General features: G+C 39.2%; 1 pseudogene; it reads right to left on the bottom strand.

Moving 5' to 3' along the window:
• Nucleotides 1–12,070: 12,070 nt before the first annotated feature.
• Nucleotides 12,071–25,124, bottom strand: part of LOC118806582 — a 23,210-nt pseudogene continuing 10,156 nt past the window's right edge.

Raw genomic sequence — 25,124 nt, 5'->3', positions numbered from 1 at the left:
GTCTTTTGCAGTTTATGTTTCCAGTGTTATTTGACCAAAGTCCAAAGGAGAATTCAGAAGAGTAATGAGGGACAAAAAGCCCTCATTACTCTTCTGAATCCTCCTTTGGACCTTGGTATTGTTTGCTTTAATGGAGGTGTGCACACATTGGCACCAACACAGCACATCGATGTATGCTGGCACTTCATGACTCTGAACACTGTTCAATTCCTCAGCTTGCCACAGCACGCCATGAAGTATTTTGCCATTACTACATTAAATTAAAGCCAAACTGAGACCACAGAAAGCCACAGTAGATCACATGTCGTTTGAAATTTGCACAGAGGTAAGGTACATCAGCTAACGTTACTGTCTGGGCCTTTTTCAGCTTGTATGTTTCAGCTCAAAAACAGCCAGTCTGGGGAAAGATAGTCACGGATGCTAACGTTAGTGGTGCACCCTTATGTTACTTGTTTACATTGGAGTGCAACAGCCTAATGGCTGAAGATAGATTACAACACTGCCATCCAGGGGTTTAAACACATTACAAAATGAACCACTGTCTGTTGCAAATCTTTGCATGTAAATTATTAATTGAATCCCGATACTGTGTTTTTAGAATCCCTCAAAAACACCCCTACTGTTAACTAGCATATTGATGGCAAAGTATCCATCCATCCATCCATCATCTAAACCGCTTATCCTTCTGGGTCGCGGTGGGGTGCTGGAGCCTATCCCAGCTGTCATTGGGCAGAAGGCAGGATACACCCTGGACAGGTTGCCAGTCCATCGCAGTGACAAAGTATCATGTAACATAATTAAGAAATCAGCTGGTTCACTTGGCTGGATTTTATCTTATTAACTGTATGAGTAGCTACCTTAAAACCTGTCTGGGGTTTGGTAGAGACAGACTTTTATGGCCAATATTTAATGTATGCTTTTTCAGTAATCAGTGAGGAGAGAGGGGGGTAAAAAATTTGGAATGAAAGGGGCTTGTAGCCAGGATGCATGTGCAGAGTAGCTTTACTTGAGGTAATCCAACTCTCAAACAGGCAAGCAGAAACAGCACAGGCAACTCCATACTGCTAAAACCAGGGGAACGGGCAAAGGTCACAAGACAAGAAAAACACAAATAAGAAACATGGCCTGGAACTCAGTCAAAGCAACAGAGACTACACAAAAAAGACCAAAGAATAGAGTGTATGGGCCTGTTTACACCCTGCATTTACACCTTGCACCTGCTGAGTGCTGACTAGCAGGTGAGAGGATAAACAATGAAATGAAAGATGGAGGATGCGTGAGGCTGGAGTTATTCTCAAGCCAAGAACCTTCATGCACTCTGGGCTGATGAAAGTGTCCAGGCCAAACTTGTCGACTCCTATTGTAACACAGAAAAAAGTAAGCAAGAGTAAAGGGAAAAAGTGAATGTGTTGATGTGCTTTTTATGCAGGAACAGTACAATCGGATCTCATCTTGTCACACTGGGGATGCATTTTAGTGAAAAGTGTAAATGGAATCTGGCCAAAGATTATCCAGATAAAAACACATTAATGCAAGATGTGAGCAGGCTCTATATACAACCCCAAAAAAGTGCAAAATGTAAATATAAATAGAATGCAATGATAGGCAAATATTTAAACCTTATATTTCATTAAAAATAGTGCAAGATAACAAATCAATGTTGAAACCAAGAAATTTTATTAAATTTTTTTTTTATATATGCCCATTTTGATTTTGATGCCTGCCACAAGTTCCAAAAAAGTTGGGACGGGGGCCTGTTTACCACTGTGTTTCATCACCTCTTCTTTTAACAACACTCTGTAAGTGTTTGGGAACTGAGGAGACACTGCTGTAGTTTTGGAAGTGAAATGTTCCCATTCTTGTTTGATTTAGGATTTTAGCTCCTTAACAGTTCAGGGGCTCATTTGTCGTTTTTTTCATTTCATAGTGCGGCAAATGTTTTCAGGGGTGACAGTCTGGTGTGCAGTCAGGTTAGTTTAGCACCTGGACTCCTAATACAGAGCAATGCTGCTGTAATACATGCAGTCTCTGCACTAATCAAGGCCTTCCCTGAAAAAGACGTCATCTGGATGGCAGCATATGTTGCTCCAAAACCTGCATATATCATTCAGCATTAATGGTGTCCTCACAGATGTGCAAGTCACCCGTGCCATGTGCATTAATGCCCCCTATACCATCACGGATGCTGATTTTTGAACTGTGTGCTGATAATAAGCTAGAGGGCTAATCCTGGAGGATGTGGCATCCAAGATTTCCAAAAAAAAAACAAAAAAAGAATTTCAAATTTTAATTCATTAGAACACTTTTCCACTTCACCTTAGTCCATCTCAAATGACCTCAGGCCCAGAGAAGGCGGCAGCCTCTCTATTTTTTATGCAGTGCTGCCTGAGGGCTCAAAGATCACAGCCAGCCTGTATTGGTTTTCGGCCTTGTCCCTTCTACACAGAAATTTGTCTGGATTCTCTGAAACTTTTAATGATATTATATACTGTAGATGATGAAATTCCCAAGTTCTTTGCTATTTTACACAGTGAAACTTTATTCTTGAATTGTTGCTCTGTTTGCCTTTCACAGAGTGGTGAACCCCTCCCCATATTTACTTCTGAAAGACTCAGCCTCTCTCTTTTTACACCAAATCATGTTACTGGCCTTTTGCAATTTAACCACCAGGTGTTTTTTTTTTTAGCATTGCACAATTTTATCAGTCTTTTGTTGCCCCCATCCCAAATTTTTGAAACGTGTTGCTGCCATCAAAATCAAAATGGACATAGAAAGTGTCAGTTTCAAAATTTGATATGTTGTCTTTATACTATTTTCAATATAGGGTTTGCATGTTCTCCCTGTGTCCGCGTGGCCAATTGGAAATGCTGAATTGCCCCTCGGTGTGAGTGTGTGTGTGATTGTATATGTCTGTCTGTCTGTCTGCCCTGCAATGGACTGGTGACCTGTCCAGGGTGTATCCTGCCTTCCGCCCAATGACAGCTGGGATAGGCTCCAGCACCCCACCGCGACCCAGAAGGATAAGCAGTTTAGATGATGTATGCATGTATGTATGATTTGCACACACACACACACACACACACACACACACACACACACACACTGAACACAGCCTGGAAAGATTGCCATGTAGGTTTTCATGCTGAGAAACATGCACATTCTACAGTACAGGGTTATCTGCACAAGCATCCAGGAGAAGGGCCCATTCTGAATGTTCCTGCCCTAAATGTTAAAGCAAATTCTCAAAGCAAATAAAAATAGTGGCACAATTCCAATCTTCTGAGTGTACTGCTGAACCAAACCTGCTAAACGGATTATAAACGTTACACAAACTCTGCCATCACGCTGCACCCATCTTGTAGTTTTTGCAAAACCAACAAGTCTTGCTTTCATTTTTGCCATAACTTTATTACAACAGGGACAGCCTGAGTGCGAATTTATTGAAATCCAAAGTAAAAAATTGTGTTGTGTCCTCAACTGCAAAAAGAATCGCTTATTTCTTGAGAGAACAGCTGGTTGTAAGCACTAAGTTCTCAATGCAAGAACAAAATTATTGAGATTCTTTGAATGCCAGAGCAGTGGTGGGTATTGAAAGAACAAGGACAAGGAGATTGGACTCCGTTCGACACTGATTCAGTCTTCAGGACTTGAACTTCTTATGTTACATAGAACTCCGTTGTTATAAGGCAGGTGGCACTTTGTAACTAAATCTGTATCATAATATTGTTTGCTGTGATAATTCTGCAGACGACAATCGATGGTCTAAATGTTCATTATCGTCTGAACTTCTAAATCATACTTTGCTCTCAGACAGCTCACAGATATAAAACACACAACCTGTTCAGGCTGAACACTGAGTTGATGTTTTTAAAACTCTTCACACAGACCTTTACCAACAAGCAGCTCTGCTGAACAGTTGGCTGGGCCTGTAAAGACCCAGGGCTCGGACCCGTTCACTGTAAGACTGTTCTGGAGTGTCCTCACCTGGATTCCTTTCATTTATAAATATTTTTAAATGGATTTTTATTTCATATGAGGATCCACACATCAACAAAATTCAAAATTCACATCAAGCAGATTAGTAATGTTGATTGATGTGTCATGTAAAAAAAAAAGAAAAGTGAAAACACGGGTAAATATTGGGTAAACTTTTTTTTCACATACAGCGTTAGGCTTAGGTTGGGCTTGTTTTCCAATGAGTGATGTTTTACGCAGCAGATTTACTTTTTGTGACACCAGCGTCCACCCTTCTCCTCATTTCACTATTTTGTACTTTTTTTACATGGAATTCAGGACAAATAATAAAGACAAATAATAAAAATCATAATAATAATAATAATAATAATAATAATAACAACAACAACAACAACAACAACGAGAAAATGAACTATAGCTGCCTAGCAATTAACTTTACACACAAGAGCATGTCCACAGACCCTGGGGAAGGCTTGATTATTAATTAATTAAACTAATAATTATTAAATTAATTAATTTATCTAAGCAGAAAAACAGATTCAGTTGCTAAGTGCTTTGACTAACAGCCCATTCTGAACGTTTCTGCTCTGAATGTTGCTGCAAACTCTCAATGCAAGTAAAAATAACATGACTGTTCAGATTCTCTGAGCTCTTACCTGCTGAAACAGCAGCAGGTAGGAACAAAACAAGCAACAGAGCACAGATTCCATCCATTTCAGCACAAACAAGTGTTGCAGTTTCAACCTTCTGAGTGTACTGCCAAACCAAACGTACTGAACAAGTTATAACTTTTCCATAAACACTGCCATCACGCTCCACCCACCATCTCATTCTGGCAACACCAGATAAGTCTTACTTCCATTTCTGCCACTTACTGTGTAAACACAGCGCTGACACACAGCAAGAGAAAAACTCAGAGTAAAGCTCTACATTTTTACAAGGAGAGGATAAACCAAATAACCAGGACCCATTTGGGCCAATTTAATCTGTCTGGATCCTTCAAAATACAAAGGCTGTCACCATTAAACCGTCCACAGAGCTCTAACACATCTCTTTTAAAGCAGATATTAAATGATGTTGAGAGATGTCAGTCAGGCTCGTCTATATGTGGACTGTATGTACTGGACAGTGAACATACTACATCAACTATGGCTACTCTTTTCATTAAAAAAACACAGTAAATGATATGAGCCCTTTAACAAAAGGACTCTAGTTAAATGTTTGAAGCTAAAATGAATGATACCTGATGATAAGAACTGTTTTATTGCTATAAAATCATTCATTTGCACAAACAGGTTACAAAATACTACAGTAAGTGCAGGAGGTGAAGCAGTATCTGTAGGTCCTCCAGCTGTGAGGCTGAGCGCTGTGTGTGATGCTCTGTGTTCAGGCTGCTTCTGCTCTGAACCAGTCAGTGGTTCAATCCGGGTCTTGAACAACATTGAAAATCTGTAGCTAGCGCTTGCTGCTTGTTGGTGAACTTAATATCTGTGTTTCCACGATTCCATCTGTCAGTACCCAGTTCATCTCTACTGCTTTTCTACTCAACTCTGCTCCTACATCTCCTGAAGTTAATGCTACTATGCCCTCTTGTATACTTCTGAACTATGCAGTATGAAGCAGGTTGGCCTTCTTACAGACAGACTCTATAAGAAATCAAAACTCTCTGTTCATGTTGAAGCTTACAAACAACCTATATATGCCTATCTGCTGGGTCAACCTACCTCTCCAGTCTCATCAGTAGTGGTAACGCAAACCCCTGCCTTCTATGCGATTCTTGTCCACATATATACATACATACATCATCTAAACCACTTATCCTTCTGGGTCACAGTGGGGTGCTGGAGCCTATCCCAGCTGTCATTGGGCAGAAGGCAGGATACACCCTGGACAGGTCACCAGTCCATCACAGGGCAGACAGACAGACATACACAATCACACACACACCGAGGGGCAATTTAGCATGTCCAATTAGCTTAACTGCATGTTTTTGGACTGTGGGAGGAAACCAGAGTACCCGGGAGTCGAACCCAGGCCATTCTCGCTGTGAGCCATTCTTGCTGTGAGGCAACAGCGCTACCCACTGCGCCACCGTGCCGCCCCTTCTTGTCCACAGTTATTTTAAACTAAAAATGTTAAGATTGCTAAGATCTAGAGGCTTCTACAGCTGATATTTGCTCCTCTTGTTCCATTAATTCCAATCTATTACCTAGTAACTTGTCCTCTACTGATTTTTCTGCTTTTAGTACTATTAATTCTTCTATCATTGCTGACAGTTACTGCCTCTAAATCTACCATCTGCTCTATCCATCTCCCATCAACCATTTTAACTAAAGCTTGTCTACTTGTTCTGATAATCTTACATTGCTCGTTAATCAATCACTGATTCTTGGGCAGGTTCTCACTGCCTATAAGCTCATATAATAGGTTACACCTACTCTTAAAAACCCAGGCTTGATCCAACTAATCTCAGTAACTAGCACCCTATTTTAAACCTTCCGATTTCTGTCTAAAACTCAACAAGTTGTTGCTAATATACTTCAGGCGTATGTAGAAACTAAAATCTTTGAGCCTTTCCAGTCTAGCATCCATCAGTACCCCAACACTGAGAGCCCTTAGCATTCTTGGCTCTGCACTGGACTGTTTTACCTAACTTGTTAAATATTGATAAGATGAAGCTGCTCACTGGCTCTAAATCACATCTCAGGAAAACTGGCTTTGTAACTCTCTGAATTGATGAAATAATAGTCTCCCCTCAGGTTAGAAGTCTGGGTCTCATCCTTGACCCGACTATCTCATTTAATGCCCACAAGTTTGAATATTGTAAACCCTTTTTTTTTATCTGCACAATGTTGCCAAAATTTGACCGTTCCTCTTTCTTTCTCTACATGCTTTCATTTTTAGTCTTTTGGACTTACTACCTTCAGGTTATCCAGACTCTTCTGCTCATCTTCTCACTCATACTTGCTCTCACAACCACACTGTTCTCCATGATCTCCACGGACTTCCTGTAAAGTGTCACATTCACTTGAAGATTCTTCTGTTCATTCACAAAGTTCTTTCCGACCTCGCTCCTTCCTACTTCTCTGATCTTCTCCTAACCTATAGAACCTCTCGTACTTTCTGCTCATCCTCAGCTAATTTACTAACTATTAATCCATCCAACCTTTATAGTTTTGGCAATCCAGCATTTTCTCGATTTGTCTCTTGTCTGGCAGTCTAACTCTCCATATTTAAATCAAATCTCAAAACCTCTCTACTCTCTGGCCTACACCTTAACACCAAGCTAATCCAACCTTCTCACCATATCTCCACCTTGTCTTCTCTATTCAATACTTCTGTACTGCTGTGTTGTCATGTGATGTTTGTGTTATCGCAGTTGTAATCATCTTTGGGTTCTTGAAAAGCGCTATATAAGTACCCTGTATATATCATGAGACCATCCAAGAATATCACAGAACTAGACATGTTTTGCAAGGAAGAGTGGGTGACAATTCCTAAAGCAAGAACTGATTGTGTTTGCGAACTCCAGAGGTATTACTAAGTAATGACTTAGTAATGTGTCCAAATATGTAACATACTATTTTTTTAAGGTGATCACATATAAAGTAACTGAGCATTAACATTTGCAGTTATCACAGGTTGTGTTTACCTTCTTTTCACTTTAAAAAATTTGGTGCCCAAAATTTGCATACAAGTGTATTTTAATGTTTGTTACAAGCTTCAAATAGAATTTATGGAATGTCTTTTACAAGCTTCTGTGTTTAATCCAGAACAGCTACGCCTCTGTCTTAATTTCTCCTCTCTCACTGAAAACATCTCAATATAAAACAATGTGTTTTACATTCTGTTACCTTATTGCTTTAATGAACTCAAAACCCAGTGTACTAATTGGATCTTGCACTACAGTGTGGCTCTCATTTTATTTTCCTTTTTCCTCTGAGCTGTCTTCAGCCCCCTCTCACATATTTCACCTTTTTAATGGTCATTTTCTCATCTTTTGAACTCTGTCGTTCCTCTGATGGTTCCGTTTGACTACTGGAGTTTGAAATTGTGGTTAAAAATGCACTAGATTGCTGGACAGCCTTATAACACTATAATTTACTGAGTGTTTTTAGGCTTAAAAATCTGTGAGCTAATGTACATTCAATTTCCTTCCATTCATTTTTGGAGCATTTCAATTGGTCTATGCATCATGAATGTTTGCACAATGTAAAGGACTGCTGTGTTGAAATGATGCAGACAAATGAAAAAGTTGAAAAAAAATGAAGATGCCTGGTTTGATATAACAGTGATGTTTTGCTTATCCAGATGACTCAGATTCAATAGTCAGCAGGAACATAGAGAAAACTTATTCCTAAATATCGTCACTGTCAAAATGTTGTATCTCAAAATTGGAAATTTTACAGGAGAAAGAAAATACTTTCTTATAACAAGTAATATTGGACAATTTCTATTAGTTCATTCAACATGAAATTTTAATGTAAGTCAAATGCTAAACTGGACTTTTTAAATAAGGAAAAAAATTGAAAAACAACAAAAATGGAGATTTTTTATGGAGTTACGCAGGACTCTGCTGTTGTAGGCCCTCACATTGTTATTCTGGCAACAACAGAGAATGATTCATTTCATTCATGCCATTCGCTACTTTCTCACACAAAAGAGAAGAACTTAAAGAACCCAGACGCCTTTTTATTCATCTCTCCAACAGCCCATCTTGGGTCTTTTTAAAATGTAAATGCTATTAAACCCTTTCACAGAGTTCACACACATTTCATACACAAATGTGGTAAGTAGTAAGGAGAAGACCTCTACTAGGAAAAACTCAGAGTCCAAACTACAGCAGGAAACACATCTGACTTCGGAAATGCAATACGTGGAAAACACGTTAGTACATCTGATCTCCGTCTCAGATTCTCTCTGCAGACGTCTCAACAGCTACTTTCATCTTCAAACAGGACGCGTCAAACTTCTCCTTTTAGACGTTGTACCATCTACAGTCTGCAGATTTAAGCCATGTTAACACTTCATGAAGAAGTTTCTAGCTCAGGTGATGTTCAGTGATCAGTTTAATGTTCCTTGTGATTTCTGAGCTTAGCAATAGACAAACAAGCACATAAACACTTCTCTGTCCAAGACCTGTCAAGTACAAATAAACCTACATTTTCTTCATTAATACAGTCACATAGAAGTGGTTGATCGAGCATCACCGAATGAGAAGACGAGAAAACATATAAACCACACACTGGATTTCGTTTCTGACCAGGGTCGTTTCTGTGTGGAGTTTGCCTGTTCTCCCCGTGTCTGCGTGGGTTTCCTCCGGGTACTCCGGTTTCCTCCCACAGTCCAAAAACATACAGTCAGGCCCATTGGACATGCTGAATTGCCCCTAGGTGTGTGTGTGGATGTATATGTCTGTTTGTCTGCCCTGCGATGGACTGGCGACCTGTCCAGGGTGTATCCTGCCTTCCACCCGATGACAGCTGGGATAGGCTCCAGCACCCCACCGCGACCCAGAAGGATAAGCGGTTTAGATGATGGATGGATGGATGGATTTCGTTTCAGCTCTATACAGATAGATATGAAAGGAATAAAGATGTATCCACCTGTGCCCCATGATGCTTTGAGTAGCTCATATGAACATCCTAATATGAGAAATGTGGGAATATATAAAAATGTAAATAATTTTTATTGCTGGGATGCTCGAGTGCTTGGGTGCTGATGTTTGATCTGTGAATGAAAAGCAGAAACTATGTGAGAGAACCTGCCTTAGTCAGAGGAAATCAGACTAAAATCATATCAAAAGTCAAGTTAAATCAAATAAAACAGTGTCAGGCTGAGTGAAGGTGTTTAGCTTTAGAGATTCCTGTAATGAATTCCAGCTCATGGTGCTGCAGCTACAAGCAGGTTCCTCCAGTTCAGTAGAGTGACTCCCTTATCAGTTATCAGTAGTAGCTCTGATTTACTTTGTCCCAGGGCCACACACTGCTGTCTGTCTAAGAGAACTTCTAATCCAGTTGGTCACCCTGTGGTCAAAACCAATATTTTGTAGACTTTTTAAAAGTACAGAATGATCAACTGTACCAAAGGCTTTAGAGAGATGAGTGAAAATGACTGCACATTGATTCTTTTTATCTATGGCACTAAAAAGATTGTCTAACACATTATGGTGTGTTAGCGCCACACTAGCAGAGTTAGCTGCTAATTTGTTGAATCTCCTCCAGTTTAAATAAACATTTTAAGCTTGTAACATCATGAAAGTAACATTCTTCAGTTTGAATGTTTCAGTTTTTAAGTAACTCTTTCTTTAAAGGTTTGAACTTGAAGACTGTCTCTTATATAGGAGCGTTAGAATGTGAGCCGGTTAGCTTTCTGCTACCTGCTCAGCCTGCTGGCGAGGTCAGAGTATGTCAGTTATGAAGTGAATATAAAGTGTACATCAGTTAAAGCGTGTCTGTTAGAAGCAAACAGTGATGTTTAACTGGTAGTTTTTGGCAGCATTTTATGGGCTTAGATTTCAACAATAATAGCAACAACAACAACAACAACAACAAGGCTTTACTGTAGGACAGTAAAGTCAGCTTGATTTCAGCCACAAGTGAATAATAAAGGAGAAAAAATAAAGGAGTAACACTCATTTGAGTGCCTTAATATCTTTTCCACAGAATATGACTGTTTTTAGTGATTCACACTGAATTAATATAGTCTTAATTGCACTTCATAAATACTGGTAAATAGCATCTAATTCAACTCCATCATCTGGAACTCTGGAACTGCCACCTCAAACCAGTGTTTATTCTAGCATCTTACTTACCTGCCTTATTACGCCACTTATCTGACTGTTACCCCACTTACCTGCCTTATTACTCCACTTATCGGACTGTTACCCCACTTACCCGCCTTATTACCCCACTTATCGGACTGTTACCCCACTTACCTGCCTTATTACCCCACTGTTACCTCTCTGATCCCTTTCTCTGCCACTATACACCCTTTAACTGCTGCTGCACTTTAACTTTAACCCATACTTTGCACAATGTAAGGTTTACAGGTATGACTGTGTGTTTGAGTGAGTGATGGTAGGAATGCATGTTTTATTTTATTTTATTTTATTTTGTTATATTTTATATTTATTTTATTCACTACATGTAAATGTCTGTCTGGTACTGTGCTCTGTGAGCTCCTGTAACCAAAACCAAATTCTTTGTATGCGTAAGCAAACCTGGCCAATAAAGCTTGACTCTGATTCAGTTATTTCTCCAGCTAGTTGTATAGAAGGTAAAAGGTGATGCAGGAAAACATTTTCATTACTGTTAAGGTTCTTTGAGTTCTTCGCTGCAAAACAGTGGAAGGTATTTAGTAAAGCAGTAGAGTGAAGATTCTGTCTTTATTCAGGACACAGAGCTAAAACTGCAGTTCAGATTGAGTTTCTAGTGTAACAGAACGCTGCTGTCTGGATTCTCACACTCGATATACTTTCACTTCTGTCACTTGTAATAATATGAATAATTCAGTATCTACTGTGAATTATTTCAGTTACTTTGTCTTATTCAGTATCTGCAATGAAATTAATGATTAAGTTCTACATTTATGTAGTTATGAAAGTGAAAGTTGAAACGTGGATTCACATACAGACCACTGGAGCGTAACTGCTTTAGAAAAAAAAGAAAGAAGGCCTGTAGTTAAGCGTATTTGGAAAATATTAAAAGTTTGATTTACCCACTCACACCACCTACAGTCCAATCAGAGCATTACACTTGGGCAGTTTGCTGCACCATGATGGTCAAGAGAGTAGGATGAAATCACAGCTTTACATTTATTTTTGTTTTCCATACGTATTCTCTGCTAAAAGCATTCACAACACAACATCATCATTACACTTTAACTTTACAAATACTCAGTTTAATGTAATAAATAAAAGTAAAATGTAAAATGAAATGTCAGTGTTAGTTTTAATATATGAGCTGTACGGACCTCGAAATAAAGAGTGCATTTCAAACTTTAACAATATTTACATACATAATCTACAGATACTTTTTATTTTAGAAAAATGAGAAAAATGTTTGGAGCTGAAGTGAAAGTGCAGGAGGTGAAACAGTATCTGTAGGTCCTCCTGCTGTGAGGCTGAGCGCTGAGTGTGATGAGTTCAGGCTGCTTCTGCTCTGAACCAGTCACTGATCTCTCTCTGGTTCTCTGAGACCCACTTCATATTGGCTCTGGTCTTCTCGATGGCCTGATCCAGAGCTGAGCTCGCTGAGCCGAAGCCCACATCAGCGTTCTGCTCCTTAAACTGCAGCAGCTTCATCACCAGCAGAAATACAAACAAAATACACACTTATATTAGAAAATATGACAGAAAATAACATGGCAGACATTTATATCTTTATATTAGCACTCAGTCTGGTTCTACTGCAGCTGCTGACGTGACTCATAAGATAATCACCATGTTTAAAAGGTACCTTTGATTAGCAATGAGCTCTGCAATTTTAACCCAGTATGAATATGGACTGTGCATATTTGTAGGGATAATATCTGATTTATATTATATGATATGATGCCAAAATGGTATATTGACACATGAAATAAGAAATTAAGTTAAATCTAGTGTATAAATCTAGTATATCTCATGTTAAGCTTATTGCAAGATTATGTAGGTATTTTTACGCATTTTAAGTCATTTTAAGTAAACTTCTCTCATTATATTGGCAGATATTTGTGCTTATTTTATGCACAAAATTATCTGCTGATTTAGTGAGAATTTTACTTGAAAAATTACTTAAAATACCTAAAAATGCCCTGAAATAAGTTAAATAATCTTATAATAATCTTACACCAACCTCAACATGAGAAATATTAGAAATATTGACTAGATTTAAGATTTGATGTGCCAAGGTAACATTTTTTGCAGTGCGGCTGTTTCAACGTTGCATCACGGGCCTGCAACACTACCTACCACCACAGCCGAAGTTATTCTAAAAGGTTTGCTGATAATATTATTATTATGCTTGCTGTATAGCAAGTTATAGAAAGCGGAGTATGTGGTCTCGAGCTACATCAATGAAGTCAAGCTGTTCCGAGACAGAAAACTATTTTATATGGGTTTAAATGGGATTTTTACCAGCATCTGTAAAGCTTCTGAGAGAACACGTTTATGGGCCGAGCATCAGTCATAATGGTCCTGTTCCAATTTACTTCATGCTAACACAGCCGCGAGGAGTATTTGTATTGTTATTGAGTGTCCTGTGACGTAATGCTGATGGGCTACAACCTTTCAATGTGGAATTTTTAGTTTATCCTGCACCAACTGACCAATCAAACCCCCCACATTACATTACACATCCTCCTCTGTGTAAACTACTCCAGCTCCAATGCAGCTACTGATTGTCTGAGGTGTGCTGGAGCTGGAATACAACAGTAATGAGGACCAGTCCGACACTGTAAAATAAGGGAAGTGAAATCATCTTAAAAATAGACTCTTCATTTTATTTATATATATATATATATATGTATATGTATGTATATTTGTCGTTTTTCAGTTTTTGACGTAATTTGAAAATACTTGTTACCCTTTACATTCTGTGTAAATTTCATGATGAATGGACCAAAAGAAACGACCCAAAATTACTTGGAAAAAAGTCTGGTTCCATTGACTTACATTAAAAATAAAGCAGGTTTTTTCCTTTTATGTAAAGTTATCATATATATAATCTTTGCTGTTCAAAAAGAAGTATCTCCATTTTTAGTTTTCTACATAATTTGAGGTCAGCAGCTGCCCTTAGCTTACCAATAGTGTAGAAATGATGATGATTGGACCAGGAGAAATGTTCCAAAACTGCTTCAAATTAAATCTCTTTACATTAACTTACATTAAAAGTTGAGAATGTTTTTGTCCTCTTTAAAAGTTGCCTTTTTGGAGATATATAATATAATGTTGTTCATTTTGACATGGTTGCAAGAGGAAAACCCATGAGAACCCGTCTCAAAACTGATAAATGAAAACAACACAGTGTGACTTATTGTAATAAATAACGATGTGGGGACAGTGAGTGCGTTGCGTACTGTTGTACGGGAGTAACTCACAGCTGGATTCAAACCAGCAACCCTGGCCTTGCAAGCCCAGCGCCACTGGGGAGCACAGGCGACAGGCGGAATTACACCCTTCTGAATGGTGGGGGGGGATGCGGGAAAAATTGAACAAAGAAAACGGCAAGAATGGCGTAAAACAAACAAAAGATTTAAGAAACCGAGTAAATGACCAAACCAAAACACCTCCCAAAGGAGAGACGGGGAGCTGACTATATTTAAGCCTTTACTTCTCTTTCTCCTTCTTTCCCTTTTCTCGTTTCTTCTGTCACCTGGCTTAGAGTCGTGCTCTGTTTTCTGCTCTTTGTCTTTTTCCCTTCTCTTCTTTCTTTTTCACCTGGGCTAAGACTCATACCAGTCACCCCTCTACAAAGGTGTGACGAGGGTGAGCTGTCTGCAACGACCTTAAATGCTGGTACCAACAGGTGCGCCTGGTTGGCACTGGTTACCCCTTGGTATTCTGGGATTTTAAGTCTCCTGGAGTAAAAGTACCTCACCGCCATCGCCCTCTGCTGGCAGCCGGAAACACAGGCTGATCCTTTACAGTTTTAAGTCATTTTGTCTAGTGTCTTATTGCTCTGACAGATCAGTTTGCTTGTTTCAATAAATAAAATGATCTGTCTTATAGATTAATATTAATATTACTACTTTTCAAAAAAATCAGTTTTTTATAGAGAACCTGTCACATGATTGATTACTCATTAATGTTCTCCTCGGTGCAGAGAAAGCAGGACACCAACAAAGTTTACTAAACAGAGGTCCACCCACCTGGTCAAGCTGATACTGAGTCGAAAACGTCTGCGTTACGCCGCTGATGAGCTTAGCGAAAGAAAACGACCCGACGCCGTACCTAGAACAAACACATCAGCACAGAACAGTTAGTTTACAAGAGAAAAGAATAAACGCCTCTTCAAACACCTGGAGACAGTCTTTACCGGCTTGTGTCTGATTCTCACTGTTTTGTTATGATGTTTAGTTTATGATGAAGCAGCTCTGCTGATTCTTTGTGTATATTTACCTTCAGTGTTCAGCTTCAAGTTCATCTTCTTTGATATGAAGACCAGCTTTTGTATAAATTATGACTTGAAAATTGGTCTAAACACCTGAAAGGTTTGAGTGCTGACATCAGAAAGAGGGAAGAAAATGGGCGTGGCCTTATTCCCAAGGTAGGGCTTTCATCAGCTGTTCAGTTTAGAAGTATGGATAGATGTGGATCTAGACAGGCTTTTGTATAACACAGTGGGATCCAAAAGTGTGTACGAGTGAAAATGCTTCTATTTTACATTCTTTTCTAATTTAATACAAAGTTTTTCTTTGCAAATTATCACTATAACAAGTTAACAGTAGAATCTTTGAAATATTTGTATGAATTTTGTAATTTCTTAGTATTTGGTGGTGTATCCCTCTTTTGCTTTAATGACAGTGAGAACTCGAGATGTATGGACTCCACAGCTTTGTATAAAAGCCTCTGATGAGCATTTCAGATCCACCTGAGTCGTCTAAATGTGAGATTTACTGGAAGAGAAAAGTCTGACAAAGGCCTCAACACGGTCAGTGTCACACATTGGTTGAAATTTGAATGGAGACAGAAATGCAGAATCTTTTATATATTTTTTTATTTTACGTCTCATAACTTTTCTTTGTTTAACATTTTTTTTTAAATGGTAAAACTTTCTGTTGTTTATTTTCAGGTTCAAATTAAAAAATCTAGATTTTCCATCAGACTCTCGGACATTTAGACCCCACTGTGTGGTAAAAACTTGCTGTCCCCAAACTTTTGACGTGCTGTGTGTGAACATAAAGCTCTGGTCAGTGAGGGACTCACTCAGTGAAAATGTATCTCCAGTTCAGGATGATGAAATCCCACGCTAACGTCCGCCCCTCTACGTTACCGGCGATCTGAACGATGACCGAGGTGGCGTCCTGTTTCCGAATCTTCGTCGGGTCCAGAGTGAACGTCAGATACCTGCGTTAAAACAAAACATCCTGCAAGTGTGTCTTTGATATTTAAAGACTACATGCAGAATAAAGTGTGTCTCAATTTTTCCATCAGACTTTAAACTTCATTAATCTCAATCAGTGCCAGTGATGATAAAATCATGCAATTACAAAATCTTGTACTTAGAAAATCATGTAACTATTTCTGACTTAAGTTCACTGAAAAATATTTATGAATTGTTGGAAAGTGCAGATTCTAAGCTTTCAGTCCACCAAATTAGCGTTTGTAAGCAAGAGATGTTATTATGAATTTGTTATGTAATTAATTATGTAATTATATAATAACATGTAAATCCAGCTCTGAGGTTTAAATGATGCTGAAACCGATGTTCCTCCCTGCTGACCTCTCTAAGAGTCCAGTATCTTTGGTGCAGGCCAGTGCTGACATTAGTTTATCTGCCTCACTAGCGATGCTGGCAGTCTGGAGCATCTCCCAGGCAAAGTCCCACTCTTTAGCGCCCCCTGCAGCCACAGCACTGCAGTACACTGTGGACCTGAGGTTTGGGTGAATCCTGATGAAGAGAGCAGAGAAAAAAACTGAAACCATAAACCAGGTGGGTGTTTCTAGTAAAGTGGCCAGTTAGTGGAAGCACAAAGTGGATGTTTCTAATAAAGTGACCAGTTAGTGGAAGTACAATGTGGGTGTTTCTAATGAAGTGGCCAGTGGGTGAAAGGACAAGGTAGGTGTTTCTAATAAAGTGACCAGTGAGTGGAAGTACAAGGTGGGTGTTTCTAATAAAGTGGCCCGTGAGTTCAAGTACAAGGTAGGTGTTTCTAATAAAATGGCCAGTGAGAGGAAGGACAAGGTAGGACTTTCTAATAAAGTGGCCTGTAGGCATATACAGTATAATATGTGGCTGGAACATCTTTAAACACAGGAAATAAAGCACAGCAGATGCTGCTCACGGGTTCTGCTCTGGATTTTGCATCCACTGTGTGAACCATTCTGCAGTGAGGTTCTGGCAGCCGTCCACTCCGGTGCTGCAGGCCACCCTGATAGCGTTCACCTGATTATACCTGCACAGAGTCATAAACACGAGCATCAGCCAATCAGCCTGAAATAACTTCCCCTCCCTGGTCCTGGAGGACCCCTGTCCTGCACAGCTTAGTGTTTTTCTGTTCTAACACACACGTCAGCTCAGGAATGAGCTGGTTATGAGCCGATTAGTTGGATGCGGCGTGTTAGAATACACAACAAACTATCCTGGACAGAGAAACTCCAGGAACACTGAAATTCATGTGAGTTTTCTGTAACGGTTGATGCTGTACATTACAGTGATTTTACCAAATTCACAGTAACGCTTATTGTGTTAAGAGCATCCAGCAAAGTTAGTACAAAGTTACAGTGTTATTCTGCCCATTCTGTAATGTTTATAGCTCCTCTTATATAACATATAGTGTATCTAATATGTGCAGCTCTGTTGCTGCTATTTCAGGATTTATGGAGCTTCTTTCTTTCTATCTATCAATGCACTGGTTAATTCAGAAGGGAGATGTTTAGACTGACCTCAACAACACCTGATCAGATAGTGTTTGATGATCCTTCTCTCAGATCTTAAAGCCATTAAAGATTCATTTAAATAGTCTGTTTTCATCATTCAGTCTCTGATCCAGACCGCAGGACTGTATTACGTACTGATCTGTGTGTCCATCGGGTACTTCCGTCCAGTCTGTGGTGATGTTCCTGAAGTGTTCGAAAAGCGGCGTAATTTGTTTCCTGAGATACGCCTGCAATCACAATCACTGTTTACTGTACAGAATCAATATTCATATCCATATTAATATTCATGTATTCTTAATAATATCATGGGGCAGTCGTGGGCTGGAGGTTAGGGAACCAGTTCGACCGGTTCGATCCTCTGAGCCAACAGTACGTGACTGAGGCACCCTTGATCAAGACACCTAACCCCCAACTGTTCCCCGGGCGCTGTGGATAGGACTGCCCACTGCTCTGGACAAGTGTGCTCACTGCCCCCTAGTGTGTGTCTTCACTAGTGTGTATGTGGTGTTTCACTGCATGGATAGGTTTGAATGCGGAGGTGAAATTACCCCGTTGTGGGACTAATAAGGTTTACTTAATCTTCACTTTCTTTGATTTATGTTCATTTCTATGGGTTTCTTCATAAAATGCTCACACAATGTAAAGAGCAGCTGGAGCTTTTTTGCTAAACAGTCTGAGCATGAGGTGACAAAATATTCCTGAAATTGTAGTGAATTCTGAGTTTTGAGAGAAAAAAAGACATATTTCACCTGCATGCTCTCGTAGACGTCCGTTTGGTCAAACATGAGGTAGAAATAGTCCAGGTTGTTTAAGGCTGACTGCCAGGGCAGGTAGGCCGTCTCCTGCGAGAGGAACTTGGTTGTGTTCAGAGCTAAACTGACTGGAATTATCTTGGCCCTGTAATATAAAGAGAATCAAAGGAGCTGAATCTGAATTTGTAATTGAATAAATACATTTAATTACTGCTGCAATCCATCACAAAGTAGTGAGAATGATAGTTATCTACAAAAAACATCACAATGTTGTTGTTTTCAAAAAGAAACACACAGCAGTAAAGATAAACTCATTCATACATTATATTATTATACGCTCTGTTTGTTATTGAGAGTGAATATCTGAAAACGTCCTCTCTTCATTCTGCAATATTACTGTTAGTATTTAACTGTTTACCTGGCGAGGTTAAAGGCATCATCCACAATCTGGGCCCTGTTAATGACTGGAACAGCCTGCAAAACATGCAGTTACACTTTAACCCAAAGCTACCTACATAAGGACTTCATTGCGCATCATTAGCACTGAATACACTGTAAAAATGGCATATTGGCAGGACAATAATCCTAAATCTAGTCAATCTATCTCATTTTTCTAATTTTGAAATTGTTATAAGCTTTTCACAAGATTATTTAGTGAAATAACATGATAAAATCACTTAAAACAAGTAAAAAATGTTCCAGTAAAATAATCTCGAAATGAAAAAAAATAGACATACTGACTAGATCTAAGATAATTTCACTCACCAATACACCCTGGTTTGCAGTCTAACATTTAAAATAACATTTATTTGCCAGAATAAAGATGATTTATGAAGAGAATTACATTGTATTGGAATAAAACTTATTAAACTAAAGTTTATTTGTTTAATCTGGTTCATTTTTATCTGTTCCCCTGTTATAGAGGCTGTGAATGACGTTCACTACTGATTCTTCTTAACAGTGTTATGAATTATGTTATAAATGGAGGAAATGCCTGTCACTTTTAGGCCCCTTATGTCAAAACTATATCATTTACTTCATAAAACACTGTAGAATCATCTTGCAAATACTGACATAAGCTGTTCATAAGCACTTATGTACTGATTTTATATGCATTAGTCAAGGCTTATTCAATAATTATGATGCTAAAGTTATATATACATAAATATCTAAACATCTAAAAGCTCCCTCACAGAAAGTTACTACATGAAATGGTTATGAATTCACTGCCTGATGACTGAGACACTGTTTTATGATAGTTTGGAAAATATTTTGGCTTCTTTGGATGTCACAGAGGAGAAGTATAAGGTGTCACAAGGCAAAATAGACCCCTGGTTCCTATCACCCCCACTGTAAAGAATCCAGTACATCACATCAAACCACTCTGAATGACTTGGTTTACATCTCAAAGAGTTTATTATGCAGAAAATTTGAAAAACTTTCGGAAGCCTTTGAGCTTATTTGTCCCACTTTACCTGATGGTTGCTGTTGAGCTGGTTCAGGATGCGCTCCCAGTTCTCCGTGTCGTAGTTCACTCTGTAATATCCTGTCTGGTTGAGATTCAGCAGCACCCAGTCCTCCCCCACCGTCCTCATCTCACTGTGGAACGCTGACACATGACAACGATTTAATACATCCACAATTATGACCTTTTACTGCACTTTAAAGATCTACACTGCCTGTCAAAATCTTTTGGGCATGTCCTTTTATTCACCCATTTTGGAATGCAGGACAGTAAAGTGTTAAAGGGAACCCTGAGTGTTAGGTCTTGTATTCCTTAAAACACTGTACATGTCCAATACTATTAAAAAATGACATATAAACCAAATGGGAATGTTTTATTTATTAAAAAAAAACATCAGAAACAGGAAAAAGTCCTCTACTTGTAGGCTCCACTGTCCCACCGTGATGATGAGTAATGTAAAGCTCTGGGTAAAGTGAGAACGGCTGAATGATGCATTAGAGTAAATGAGACGTTTAGCTTGCTGTTCCTCACTCAGCGGATGAGAGAGAGCGACCACTTGATGCAGCTACAGAAAGAGCAGCCTTCTAGTAAAAGGATTTTGTCTATTTTTAATGATAAATAAACTATTTTGCTTGATTTAAACATTTTATTCAAAAGATATTAGACATGGTACACCATAATGGGGCCTTTTGCTGGAGTCACCAGAGCTCCATCTCTGTTGGCTGATCTGCACCGTTTTGACCACCATGGATTTCATGCTGCTCCTGCTGCTGCTGTATAAACTCAAACTATCTAATTAACCATTGCTCCACCTGTTTTTCTCCGTTTCTAATATTTTATACTACAGCTGTTTGCTATCCGGTGTGGTCCAGAGGAGGATGGGTTCTCCTTCTGAGTCTTGGTTCCTCTCAAGGTTTCTTCCTTTTGCTCTTAGGGAGTTTTTCCTTGCCACTGTCTCCATTGGCGACGCTCATGGGGACTCGGACCCAGATTTTTCTCTAAAGCTGCTTTGTGACAACACCTGTAGTAAAAAGCACTACATAAATAAACTTTGACTGGACATTATGTTCTAACAGTCAGGATCCCTTTAAGGACATCCTTGGATCAGATGTTGGCCCACATATTCATTAAAAGACTCATATTCCTTATATTATAACATTTTGTGGTTTTATGTACCGAAAACAATCATAATTAAGGTTCACATGGTCGTTTTCCAGCCTCTCTTTATCTTTTACAATTAAACAGCCTGTTTATTACTGTGCCTTTAAGACTGATTTATGTAAATGAGGTCTGTTCTGATTGGCTGTCCTCTCTTGCACCTCATTCAAAGAGCAGTCCGGGCTGAAATACTTCAGCGTGAGTGGGCGGGGCTAAACTGCTGCAGGTTGAGTAGGCAGATATGTTTAAATGAGTTGGTTTAGTGACTGAATGGATTGAACGGTAGGCGTCCCTAAACTATTGATGTGCAGTGTTAAATATTAATTAAATTATTTTTAATAAAGTTATTTTAAGATTTTTACAAAATTATCATAGTGATTTAACTGTCATTAGCAGAGGGCTGTGCTTATTCTCACCGCTCTTCTCCAGGAGCCACACCGGCGTCTGCTCCACCCCCGACTTCATCCAGTTAACAGGGACGATCCACTCATAACTGCAGACACAGAGAGACACGCGGAGTTAAACCCCTCAGAAACAGCGTCCGGGAAACAAACCATCACAGAGACGTCAGACCCACTCAAACTGAGACGGACTGTCCACTATAGACTCAGGGTCCAGCAGGAAGTGTTTCTGAGACAGCTGCCCAGTAGCAGTGTTGATGGTGACCACTGGGAAACCCATCTGAAGAACCCAGCGATCCATGATTTCTCCAACCGTCGTGGGTAGAAGAACCGTTCCATTAGTGTCGACTGCCTGAAAGTAACCACAGAGCATTAAGTTAACATGAGAGTTTGGGGAAAAAATCTAATTTACACCCCCCTTAATCTAACTATATCACATAAACACACACACCGATCAGGCATAACATTCTGACCACCTCCTTGTTTCTACACTCGTTGTCCATTTTATCAGCTCCACTTACTATATAGGTGCACTTTGTAGTTCTACAGTTACAGACTGTAGTCCATCTGTTTCTCTGATACTTTGTTAGCCCCCTTTTACTCTGTTCTTCAGTGGTCAGGACCCCCATGGACCCTCACAGAGCAGGTACTATTTGGGTGGTGGGTCATTCTCAGCACTGCAGTAACACTGACGTGGTGGTGGTGTGTTAGTGTGTGTTGTGCTGGTCTGAGTGGATCAGACACAGCAGTGCTGCTGGAGTTTTTTGCTGCCTCTTCTCATTGGGGTGGTTCCCTCAAGGCTCCATCTCAGTACCTTCAGTCAGGGAACATAACTGAACCATAATCCACTGAAATGATATGTTCTAAGCTGTACTGACTCCACACACCCCGTCTCGTCTCCAGGCTTTTATTTTACTGTTCTGTTTTAAAACATTCGGTTATGAAAAGGTACAAATACAAACTTTTCACCTGGAAAAACTTATTTAAGGTTCACAATCAGACCTTAAAACCACTGTTGGAGCTTTGAGGGAACATTTACACTGTTTGTACCTTGATGATGAAAAATGTACCTGAACAGAACCTTTATTTCTAACAGTGCATAGAACTCATGATGCTAAAGAGAACCTCTTTACTACAGGACCCTTGAAAAACCATCTTTTTTAAGAGTGTAGCTAAAAACAGAAGCAGCATCTTAAAGCCTGAATTTTGTCTGTACAGTCCACTGGTGGGTGTATAACTCATATAAGCTTCCATTAGCATGTTAGCTAAATCAGCCTTGTAGCTTCAGTGCTAAATTTAAAGAAGAACACTTCAGACACCAAACACCCCATTTGGGTAAGAGGGGGAAAATGGGTACCTTGGATTTTTGGCAAAACAATCACTTTAACTGATCACTAGAGGGCAGCACTGCTGTACTGAGTCACATCAGTTATGTTGTTCCTCACAGTATGACTGACTCTGTCATATCAGTGGATTATCTGGGCTGAAATATTAAACAGAGAACAGTGTGAATGTAAATTTGACTTACTCTTTGGAGATGATCCCACAGATCTGAGCCCACCGTGTTGTTATAGGCGAACGTGTTCAGGTAGGTCTGTAAAAGTTGTGATAACTAAATAAACATAATGCAAATATACACACTATGCAAACAGGTCATTCTACAGAAACGTCCATTTTTGTGTCCCTAGCGTTTACAGATATATTACACTTGAAAAACATGTTAGAGTTACAATTTATTTATATTTTAATATAAAACAATAAGTTATTTTAACAATTACACCTCCTTGAGCCTCAATTTAGCAATATTGTTTTTTAAATCAATCATATTGAATTCCAAGCACCACAGACGAGCTCGTCCTCACAGTCATGTGTGAAGGCTGAGGACATATTTTGAGGTAGAAAACATGTTTTTCTGCAATTTTAACTACAATAATCTATACATGACTATGACTATACATATATAAATTAAATGACATAAAGAAAACAAATGCTAAATAAAGATTATAAAATATATAATGAAAGTCCCCAGGAGTCGTGTCACTGGTGTTACTGCGTAACAAAAAATCTCTTATTTTGAAATAAAAACCACACTGATGACATCACTTGACTTCCTTTTACCTGTTTTCTGAGGATCTATGAAGAAAAGCTCATGGTGAGTCCACTGAGTCTTTCAGTTATCAGAGATTTTCTCATTTAGCTCATGATTTCATATGAAGCCTTTAGCTGAAGTCACTGGTGTGACCGACTTTATTCTGAGGTAATTGTGAAAAAAATAGAATACAAATGGATTAAATTACATATTTTAATGAATATTCCATGATTGACCACATGTGGTTTGATGCTCTGTAGCAGCCGTTTTGTAAAATGCATTGTTCATTAAAAATGTCTCTGGTGTTCCTTTTATTATGTGTAACACCAATGAGGATCAGTAACACCAGTGACTCCTATGGAGAGATAGAAAAGTGGACGTTTCTGTAGAATGACCCATATACATTTAAAACATGCTTAAATATGCATGTACATGTAATTAATATACATAGGAGGTTTACATTTTTGTCATTTCTTCTACCCAAAATCCAAGTGTGTTCACCTGTCTCAGGTGTTTTGTACGGAGCCCTGCTTTTTACGTCCCGTATAAATAAAAATAATGCGTGGCCATGACTTAGTAAGGCGTGGGAATGAGATCATGCCTAATTAAGCTGTGGCCAAGGCTTATTTATCTCATGCCTACACCTTACCAAGTCATGGCCATGCCTTAGGATCTCGTTCCCACGCCTTAATAAGTTGTGGTCACACATTATTTTTATTTGTATGCGATGTCACCAGCAGGGCTCCGTAGTTTTGGGTGCAAGATTAGTAAAATTCTGTACGTTGGTGAGGTTTATGAATGAGAGATCCCTCACCTTTAGGCCCTGAAGGAAGACCGGCTCTGTTAGGAAGTCTGAGAGCATCCTCAGCACTGACGCCCCCTACAGACAGATAGAGTACAACACAGTGTTTACTTAGAGGGCCGATGTGGCTGCAGGTCTTTTTTCCAAATAAAAACTACTGAGTCATTAGGAGGTGGAGGGGTGTCCACATACTTTAGGCCATATAGTGTATTTCCAGGCAGTTTTTCTTCTAAAATTATCTTGAGAGATATTTTTGCTTATTTTAAAGAAAGTAAAATCATCTTATGAATAGAACAGGATATTTTTACCAGGTAAACGTACTTAAAACTATACTTAAAACTAAGTTTCATGAGAAATATTAGATATATTGACTAGATTTAAGGTGCGCTTGCTTGCCAAAGTATCACTTTTGCAGTGCAGTAAACTGTGAAGCTACTTAATTTGCAGGCTAACCTGCTAATAGCAACCACAAAGTCAGCAAAAGCCAGACAACCCGACAACCACGGTGCAAAATAGAGGGGATTCTGGGGATTCAGGACTCCCAAATTAACCTCTTGGACCCCCTGAAGGTCAAAATCAAAATTCTGGGTGATCTCTGAAAATAAGCCTACTATGATGTTATGCTGTACATTAGAGAAAAATAGACGCTCAAATCCAGATTCAGTGAAGCTGATTGTTTATCTGCTTCCCCCACAATCAGCTTCTGTCTTTGGTGTTCTTAACTAACTAGAGCTGCAGCACTGCTCTGCCTCAGGGTGGCGCTGTAGCAGACTGGATCACCCAGTTGGTCCTTCATAGTCTAGAAACTGTAACTCTGCCCGGATTCCTCTGAAAAGCTTTACAATGAGCTGCAGCAGATCTGTAAATCTGAAAACTCGCCCAGTTTCCCAAGAGTTTGGA

Source organism: Colossoma macropomum, unplaced genomic scaffold (genome assembly GCF_904425465.1).
Source record: "Colossoma macropomum unplaced genomic scaffold, Colossoma_macropomum, whole genome shotgun sequence".
Classification (NCBI taxonomy): Eukaryota; Metazoa; Chordata; class Actinopteri; order Characiformes; family Serrasalmidae; genus Colossoma; species Colossoma macropomum.
The sequence above is the reverse complement of the archived record's forward strand: the minus strand, read 5'-3'. Positions and strand labels throughout refer to the sequence as shown.